General features: G+C 40.3%; 1 protein-coding gene and 1 pseudogene across 1 annotated transcript in view; one reads left to right on the plus strand and one right to left on the minus strand.

Annotated features, from left to right (window-relative positions):
- The window catches only part of Efcab11 (EF-hand calcium binding domain 11), a 192723-nt gene that overhangs the window by 57819 nt on the left and 126005 nt on the right, over nucleotides 1–8899 (minus strand). The window lies entirely within an intron of this gene.
- The window catches only part of LOC105742733, a 33284-nt pseudogene that overhangs the window by 19891 nt on the left and 4494 nt on the right, over nucleotides 1–8899 (plus strand).

Genomic DNA, 8899 nt, shown 5'->3' on the forward strand with positions numbered 1-8899 from the left:
AAAAATAAAATAAAAAATAAAACATATGCTGTGATCCTATTTTGGTGAGGAAGAACACAAATGTATGTAGAAAAGCATCTTATAAATTTGTTTCTAGAGGTTTGAGAAGGACTTTCTAAATGTAGGTGGGATTGTGTGAGGTATTTTACTTGTCTACAGGTTCTGCAAGCATTCCTTATGTAATGAGAAAATATATTTTGAGAAAATATACTTCTATTCTTAATACCTTGGCATTCCAATAGTCCATTATTAAAATCAATTTTGGGCCACGATGACTGACTGGCTATTCATTGGATGGAAAAAGAAACTAGAAAATGATAAAAAAAAAAAAAAAGTAATTTCTTACAACACGTATATTAGCCTTCCTATTGCTTGGACAAAATATCTGACCCCACAGTTTAGAGGAAGAGAGGTTTACTTTGGCTCACAGCATTAGTCAGTTCAATCCATGGCTGGCTAGCTCCAAGGCAGAAGCTCTATGTTGGAAGGAACTAGCAGAGGGAAGCTGCTCACATCTTGGCAGCAGGAAGCAGACTGAGAAGGAGGAGCTGGGGACAAGAATAGAACTTCCCAAGTCATGCTTGTGTGACCCACTTCTTGCTATTTTCTACCTCCTCATGGCACATTTGGCCGTGAACTCATCAATGGATGAATCCACTGCAGAGGATAGCACCTCCATAGTCCAGCCACCTTCCCCAAGCCCCATCTTGGACTATGTGAGACTTCCGGAGGACACTCAAAATCTAAACCATAACAACACATAAGGCATCACATGATGTGCTGAAGTGATCAGAACTGAGGAAATCAGAAAACCAAGAGATGAATGTTCAACTAAAGCGCTATTTCAGCAAGATTCCGGGTTTGACTAAACTATTTTTGGCCAAATTCTGTGCTGTTTTTAACTCTACCTCCTTGAGATTGCTTGTGAATCTCTAATTTTCTCTTTTCCATTCCTGCTGTTACCAGGTTAGGAAAACAACTGATTTTCTTAGTGCACACGAGCTCCTTCATTGTCATGCCTAGCTAGCTCTTGGCATCTCTCCTGCCTCGGGTTCTCCTCCTCTGCACCTCCAACCCTTCCTGACGAGCCATGTGCTGTTTGTTCCAGGAATGCAAATGACTTCAACTCCTTATACATCTACACATGCTGTGTTCTCTAAGATACCTTTAAAGCCTATTCATGTGCATGCACGCACATACTGATTGGTGTTATCACACCGAACAGGATTAATATTACCCTGCCTGCCTTATGGCCATGGTTGTACCTTTTTTGTCTGGTATTCTGAGTGCCTCAGACTGTGCTACCCAGTGTACTCTGCATATCAATAGTATCTTTACTTGGGAGTTTGTCAGATGCAAATATGTGGACCCCATTACAATATTTCCACATCAGAAACCCTATTGATAGGCCACAGGGAGGATGTTTTTAGAAGACTTCCAGATGATTCTTATGCAGCAAAAGTTTGAGAAGCACTGCTCGAGGCATATGTTAATATTGCTGAATGAACAGACAAATGATTAAAAACTTAGGAACACCTTATCACATTAAAAAATCCAGTTTTGGGGCCGGGGAGATGGCTCAATGGAATAAGCACTTCCTTGGCAAGTGCAAGGGCCTGAGTTCAATCCCTGGTTCCACCAAAATAGATAAATAAAAAATCCAGTTTTAATCCAGGGTACTGTGCATATGTGTATACATAACATCTCTATATATTTATATGTATATAAATCTGTATGTTAGTACGCACAATGGTACCTGAGTTCATGAATGCTTTTGTTTGTGAACAAACAGAAGCATTTGGCAACATCTTGCTTTTGTTTGCAAAGTTTGCATCAGGTGACAAACCCAACTGCAGCCATCTTTCCCACATGAACACAAACATGGTCATCTTTTATATATATACATTATTTAATCACTTAAGGACATTCAACCTTCTCCTCTAAAAAGAGGACGTAAACACAGGATTTCACTTGACAGACTTCATTTGTAATGGTCTACTGTTCAGGAAATTTCTGGGACTCCTTAACCTGCATTTTATTAAAGCTACTAATTTGAGCTAGAGAACCCCAGCTCCAGGAAGTTAAATGTTCCTTATCTTGCCGAGGCCCACAGAGCAGTGCAGTGGGATAACTAGGCTTGGCCTGAACAGCTTCAGTTTTAATCTGTTGCTTAGTCTACTGCAAAACAATGCCCCTCCACATGTAGTAATAAAGAGCTAATTTGTTGTACAGAACTTGGAAGGTCATAGTAAATACTTGATGTTGTGGTCAGACAATGAAATGTACAAAAGTCCCTACCCTCTATCTGATCATAGCCTGAAGGACATTCCTATTGGCCAGGAGTAATTTGTTGGCCTTGTAATACATATAGGAAGCCTTTTTACATCTCCCTCTATAGCTGCTGAAATCTTGGCTCACACCCAAATGCCCCACTTGGGTTTTGTTCAGGCAAGAATCCTCCCAGCTGCTTTATTTGTTCCACGATTACATGTATGAGCTTCCAGAATGTACAAGATCACAAGTCAAATGAAAGGCTTCTGCTCCCAGTTCATGTAAAGAGATAAAATTTGAAACCAGAAGGAACAACAACAATAAAAATTAGCTAAATGAAGGGCTAAGTATAAACAAAATAATGGTATTACTACTAAAAGGTCAACATGTGTTAAAATCCTAAAGGAAAATGGACACAAGAGTAATCATGGCTCTTTGCACTGTATTTGTAGTCACAGTGATAAAGGGATTTGACTTCTCTTCTAGCATTTACGACTTGAGGCAAAGCAAGCTGATAGAAATGAAAAGCATATTGTATTAAAGAATAAACAAAAACAATAATAAATAAGGATAATGTGTACCTAAAAATGAGATTTGGACCTCATAAAGACCAGTCATCATTCAAGGCAAGAGCCTAGAGATTAAGATCAAGACACGCTGGGGAAAAGCTAATGAGGTGGGCAATTACCTGTGACAGGTGTCAGAGCATCTGGAGAACATGCAGGTAGAGGAAGTACAGGCTACAGGCCATAGGGCATGAGAGGAAGACGACCTTAAGTACAAAAATGGAGTTTGTCAAGGTATATTATCAAATGCCAAAATAATCTTTGGAAATTCACAAAGCAAAAATCCGCAGCTAGTCCCATAAGTCTTAAAATATAGTAGAAAGTAGTTAAAGTGGACAGGAGCCTATGACCACTTGCACCTCAGATATATCCACAGGTATTAGCTGTGAGAGGTTGTAGGGTTGGTGAGAATACAGTTCCACTGTGTCATAAATGGGCCAACTGCTATATACAAAGATCAAACACAATGAGCCCTTCAGAAGATGGTATAGAAAGAGTTGAATCTGGACCAAGAGTCAATTGTTAAGTTTTAAAAATCTGCTCAAAAGGCAGAAACACACAAAAAAAATTGATACACCTTGTGGAGCCTGCACTGCACCACTCAGAACCCCTTGCAACATCTGCTTTGGGTTCAAAGATCAGACCCTGGAAACTCACCATCAGCCAAAGGCAGGTGACCTTCCTGCTGCTGAAGCTTCTATCCCCTCCCCAGGCAGGAGCCCACATCCAATGTCTGGTCAATGCAGAACAACTACAAACTGCTTAGCTCTTCATCTAATAGTTTGTTTCCTAGAAATTAAATGTTTAATTTTAACTCTGAAATATAAATATATTTGTTCCCTATGCCAAAGCTTTCATCTTTAAGAAGCAGTGATCAGCATGCCTTATTCCCTAGCTTACACCAAAATGCATTACCTATAATGACCTGTTTTGGTTTCCTAAAAGTATAAAAGCTGAAAGTCCATTGGAAAACAATGTAGATGTGGAATGCCTCTTAATTTTTTTTTATCACCTCCCTAATGTTTTAACAATGACCTTACCCACAGTTAATGTGATAGATTTTTAAAAAATTGCAGATGTGTTCTTTGTTCCAGGAATGCAAATGACTCATTTTGTGCAGATACCACTGTACATTTTGTGCAGATATAACACAAAATGTACCACTATAACCCAGAAGTGGGCAGGTCAGTCATATAAAGTACACTGACAGTGTCAGGCAACCATCACTGCTCTCCACTGCCAGGACTCTTTCATTTTGCAAAGCTGGACTCTATACCCATTACACAGTCATGCCCCCTTTCCATCTTCCCTTCAGTGCCGGGCAGCCGCTTTTCTGTTTTCTGTCTCTATGAACCTGACTACACTAGGTGCTTTAGTGAGTAACCTTTGTTAAGTCTCTCAAGGCCTTTGAAGTTAACTTTTATAGAAAAAGCAGCTGTCTTTTTGTACTTATATTGCATTTGCTTGTCTAATATTTAATTCAATTATGTAGTTACAACAATAAGTTCAATTGACATAAAGAGGTTTTGGGAACAAACACAAACAAGAAACATCAGGTTTGAGAATGAATTGAAACTCAACAACTAGTTGAAGTAAAAATGCCTGAGTGTCCTAAAAAATCAGATACAAGTATTCATTATGCTTTGGGCATATCATGGTCTGTTTCACATAGGGACATGAAGCTTTCTTTCATCTGGTGAAAAAAGCTTCTTCTCTTATACAAAATATGGTTAGCATTTAACAAGCACTTACTATATACTACTCATTGAGCTAAACACATAGAATATATAGCTTGCATAAGGTTCATAATCCCATGAGGCAGGTATCAGCATATCTCTCTCTCTCTCTCTCTCTCTCTCTCTCTCTCTCTCTCTCTCTCTCTCTCTAAGAGCTAGGGTCTCACAGTGTTGCCCAGGCTGACCTACAGTTCCTGGGCTGAAGTGATCTTCCAGTCTTAGCATCTCTCAGTTGGGACCACATGCACCTCCCACAGCACCCAGCCTACCAATCCCAACTCATGTACAGGACGCCTAGCATACAGAGGTATGCAAGCAAGGTATCCAAAGTCACATGACTAAGGAGTGTCTAGATTGAGATTTCCAAGTTAGCGTGACTCCAAAGCTTGTCTTCCTTTCACCCACTACACTAGCTTCTAAAATAAATACTAAATAAAAGGTATAGCAAGAATAAAATTACAGAAGTGAGTCTTTGTTTCCTATTGGCATCACAGAAAATGACAAAATATGTCACATTTAGTGTTTTTAAAAAGATTAATTTAACAAACATGGATGCACTTAGGTCCTCAGAAGAAAAGTGTAGGTAGTACAATCGGCAATTGTTATTTGTTTACACAGGAATTATTTCAGCTAATTAAAGGCAGAAGAGTTAGGCAATACTTGGAAGAGCTGAAGTCAGACATCTTAATTATGCTCTCAGATTAGCACAGAAAAGAGAATAAGCTACAAATGAAAAAATGGGAACTTTATAGATTGTAATAAAAACTAAACATGCCACTTCTCAAGATAACTCACTGAGAGAAAGAGAGAGCAAAAATTTAAAATAATTTGGAGTCAGACAGCAAGTGACTATCAGGGAGGCCTCAGGACGATCTTTAATAGCAACAACCACATGGAAAAGCCATGTTGCAGATCTATTGGTGGTATTTTCCCAAGAAAATACGGCATGAACCTAGAGTTGTCCATTAAAAAGAAATACGACTGACATCTCAAAAACAGAGAGTATTAAACAAACACAAAGGAGGCAACAGGATTGCCAAATCATAACAAGTAGAGGCAAGTTCCATGGAGCAGTTGGCAGGAGCCCTGAGCAGAAGGGAGGGCTCTTGTCCTTCTGGACAATAAGGTAGCTTCCTCCCACAGCAATCTACATCACCCAGCAAGAGCTCATTCCCTGTCCTTCCTTGTCCAGGACTTGGAGCTATACAGACAGCAGCTGCAATACTTAAAGGTCACCTGCAGCCAGGTCATGGGGACCAGCCAGCTCTTTTCTTATCAATTAACAATTCGTGGACCGAAGTCATCACACATGGGCTAGGCCCAGGCCCTCTTTTTCAGGTATTCTAGCAGCTCTTCTTTCATGAAAGCTTCTAACCTGGGCGTCCATTTCTACATAGAACACCTTCTCTCATGTCCCACAGATGCTTTATCCTTCTGCACAGCAAAAACTGATGTCACCATCAAACTCACAGCTGCTCCTGCTGTGCTCCCTGTCACCTTAAACAGAACAACACTGACTTAGACACGCTGGTCGGAGGCCTAGAAGTCAGGCTCAACTCTTCTGTGTCCCTCTATAGCATAAATATAATTTCAGTACACCTGCTCTTCTACCACAACCTTTATTTTGAGCAGAGACCCTTCCAATAAGGCCTCTTAGGAGTGATCAGGGAGTCTGGATGATTTATTCAGATATACAATCTCATTCACTGAGCTGTAATTTCCTATTTAAATACCATGTTCAATTCCTAATCAACTGGGACAGAATTCCTAGCAAAAATGAGAAAAAAAGCCTTCCCTTTGCATTTTTAGTGTAAAGAATTTTCAGTGTACTTTTTAGATAATGAAGAACACTGGGTTACATCAAAAATTCTTTTGTAGCCGAATATAACAGGCCATCTTACTTTCTTTGAAAAATAAATTTTACTGTGTACATTTAAGATACACAACATGTTGCCATCTACTCATTTAGCAAGTATTCCAGAGCACAACTGTGTGACCTCCAGCTCTCAAACTGTACCCGAGATTTCTAGACTTGCTCCCCACCCCCATTCCACTTGTAGTAGCCAGTTTGCATTCTTTTTATATATTTGACTTTTTTTTTTTTTTAGATTCCACATGTGAGTGAGATCATGTAGTAGCCAATCCAGGCTCAATATTTTACCAGGTATACTGTCTTCCAGGTACATTCGTGGTGCGGCAGGTGGCCAGCTCTCAGTCTTTTATAGGGCTGAGTAATACTCTGTTGTGTGGTTAGGCCTTGCGGTTTCTTTATTCATTTGCCCATCAGATATGGTGGCTGCTTTCCTACACTGCATACTCTGAAAAGTGCAGCAGTGAACGTGGGTGTGCAGGTATCTTTATGAGGTCATGTCTTCCTTTCCTCTGGGTATAGGCCTTAGTTCTAATTTCTGTAGAAACCACCACAAGTACTATTTTCCATAATGGATGTGCCAATATGGATTTTGGCCAGTAGTGCACAAAATTTTCTTTTCTCCATGCCCTTACCAACATCTGTTACCCTTTTGCTTTCTGCTAACAGTCACCCAAGCAGATGTGAGGTGGTGTCTCATAATGATTTTGATTTGTATTTTTTAAATGATATCAGGTATCTTTTCATATGCCTGTCAGTCATTCCTGTGTCCTTTTGGGAAAATGTCTGTTAAGGATTTTGGTCATTTTGTAATTGGGTTTGTTTTTCCACTATTGAGTTGTAGGAGTTCTCATAAATTCTGGGCATTAATCTAACAGGTACATGGTTTGCAAAGATCAACTTGCTTTCAAGACTTTTTAAAATCCGGTCAAAAGACTTTCTTCAACTGCCATGATTCACTCTGGGGAAAGCCAAAAATATCTCCTACGTAATTTCTGCTACTGAGATCGGCAAGGATGTTGCCTGGCCCCTCCAACAGCTCCCTTCTAGTCTCTGTGACGGCAGCTGAGTTGAAGCAGCAAATATAGACCTAGCGTGGAGTCCAAAATCTGCTACTTACTCACCCTGGAATTGCAGTTGAGTTACCCAATCCTGTGAAAGCAAGCTTTTTTAGAAAAAGAAGGTGATGGTATTTACTTAGGGGAGTGTTAAATTCAACAATCACCAAGAAAAACTAACTAAGGGCCAGGTATTGTCTTGGGCATCTGGAATTCAGGGATGCGAGTCATAGGTGTGCCCTTTAAGAACTCCCAGGCTAGTGGGACAGATGGACACAGATCAAAAACTGTACCAACCCAACATGGCATGAGCTGTGATGAAGATGCACAGCATAGGAAAAGCTCGCTGGACTGGAGGTAAAGGGGGAAGACTGAAAGAGAACCTGCTGGAAATGAAATTGTGTACAAACACAATGCCTGGTGCCTAGTTAACTTAATAAATGACTTTTGGGTAATTATTTAATGCCATGCTCCACCCTACCCCCCACAAACACACACTTGAGCTTATACTTGTCAGTGATTCAGTCTTTCTCTGGTTTTCTTGAAAGTTCGTATGTTACAATGACAACAGGGTACGTGATGGTCACTTAGGAGAAGCTCTAGTTTAATGGTAAGATTCTTCCTCTGACAGTTCAGTGTCCCTAACACCTGCTCTTGTAACGATATGTGAAAGCTATGTAATTGGCATTCGCAGGCTCATCTGGAAACTGGGCAGATGTCTTAAGATTTTTTAAAACCTTCATTAAGGACATTTCTCAGAGACTGTAAGTTCTAAATTGCCGTCTAGACAGAAAAAGTTTGTCATCTGGAACAAAGACAGAAAATGACAACTTTTGATTCAAACACTTCATATTTTTTACCACAGGACCTCATTATCTTATACAAAAAAGGCTAAAAAGTAGACAATAGAAATAATGAAATGGAAACCAGAATTTGGATATCTGACTTCTATTTGTGGATAAGGAACTAAGCAAATGACTTGGTTAACAGATGCTCTCAGATACTGGATGAAACACCTGAGTGGCAAACAGTGTTTTATGTTAGAGGCTGTGGTGCATTTCAATTACATCCTCTAATTCTTTCATGTTCCTCTCCCTAATAGGGAGCCAAAGAGCCACTGCTGTGAGTGTGGGCACTGGGGCTTCCTGCAGGCTCTACTTGTTGCTGGACCACTTGCTCTGATGGAAGTCATCTGTCATGGAATGAAGACACTCAAGGCCTGATGAAAGGGACTTTTTCAAAAACAACAGGCATCCACACACCAGGCACCTGGGTGAGCCACCTCAGATGGGCTCCGCCAGCCCCGGGAAGCCTTCAAATGGCCAATACCTTGAGCATAAGCTCAGCGACACAGCACCTGCCTGGCAAGCACAAGGTCCTAAGTTCAATTCCTGGTAC

The sequence above is a fragment of the Octodon degus genome, unplaced genomic scaffold (assembly GCF_000260255.1).
Source record: "Octodon degus isolate 3935 unplaced genomic scaffold, OctDeg1.0 scaffold00070, whole genome shotgun sequence".
Lineage (NCBI taxonomy): Eukaryota > Metazoa > Chordata > Mammalia > Rodentia > Octodontidae > Octodon > Octodon degus.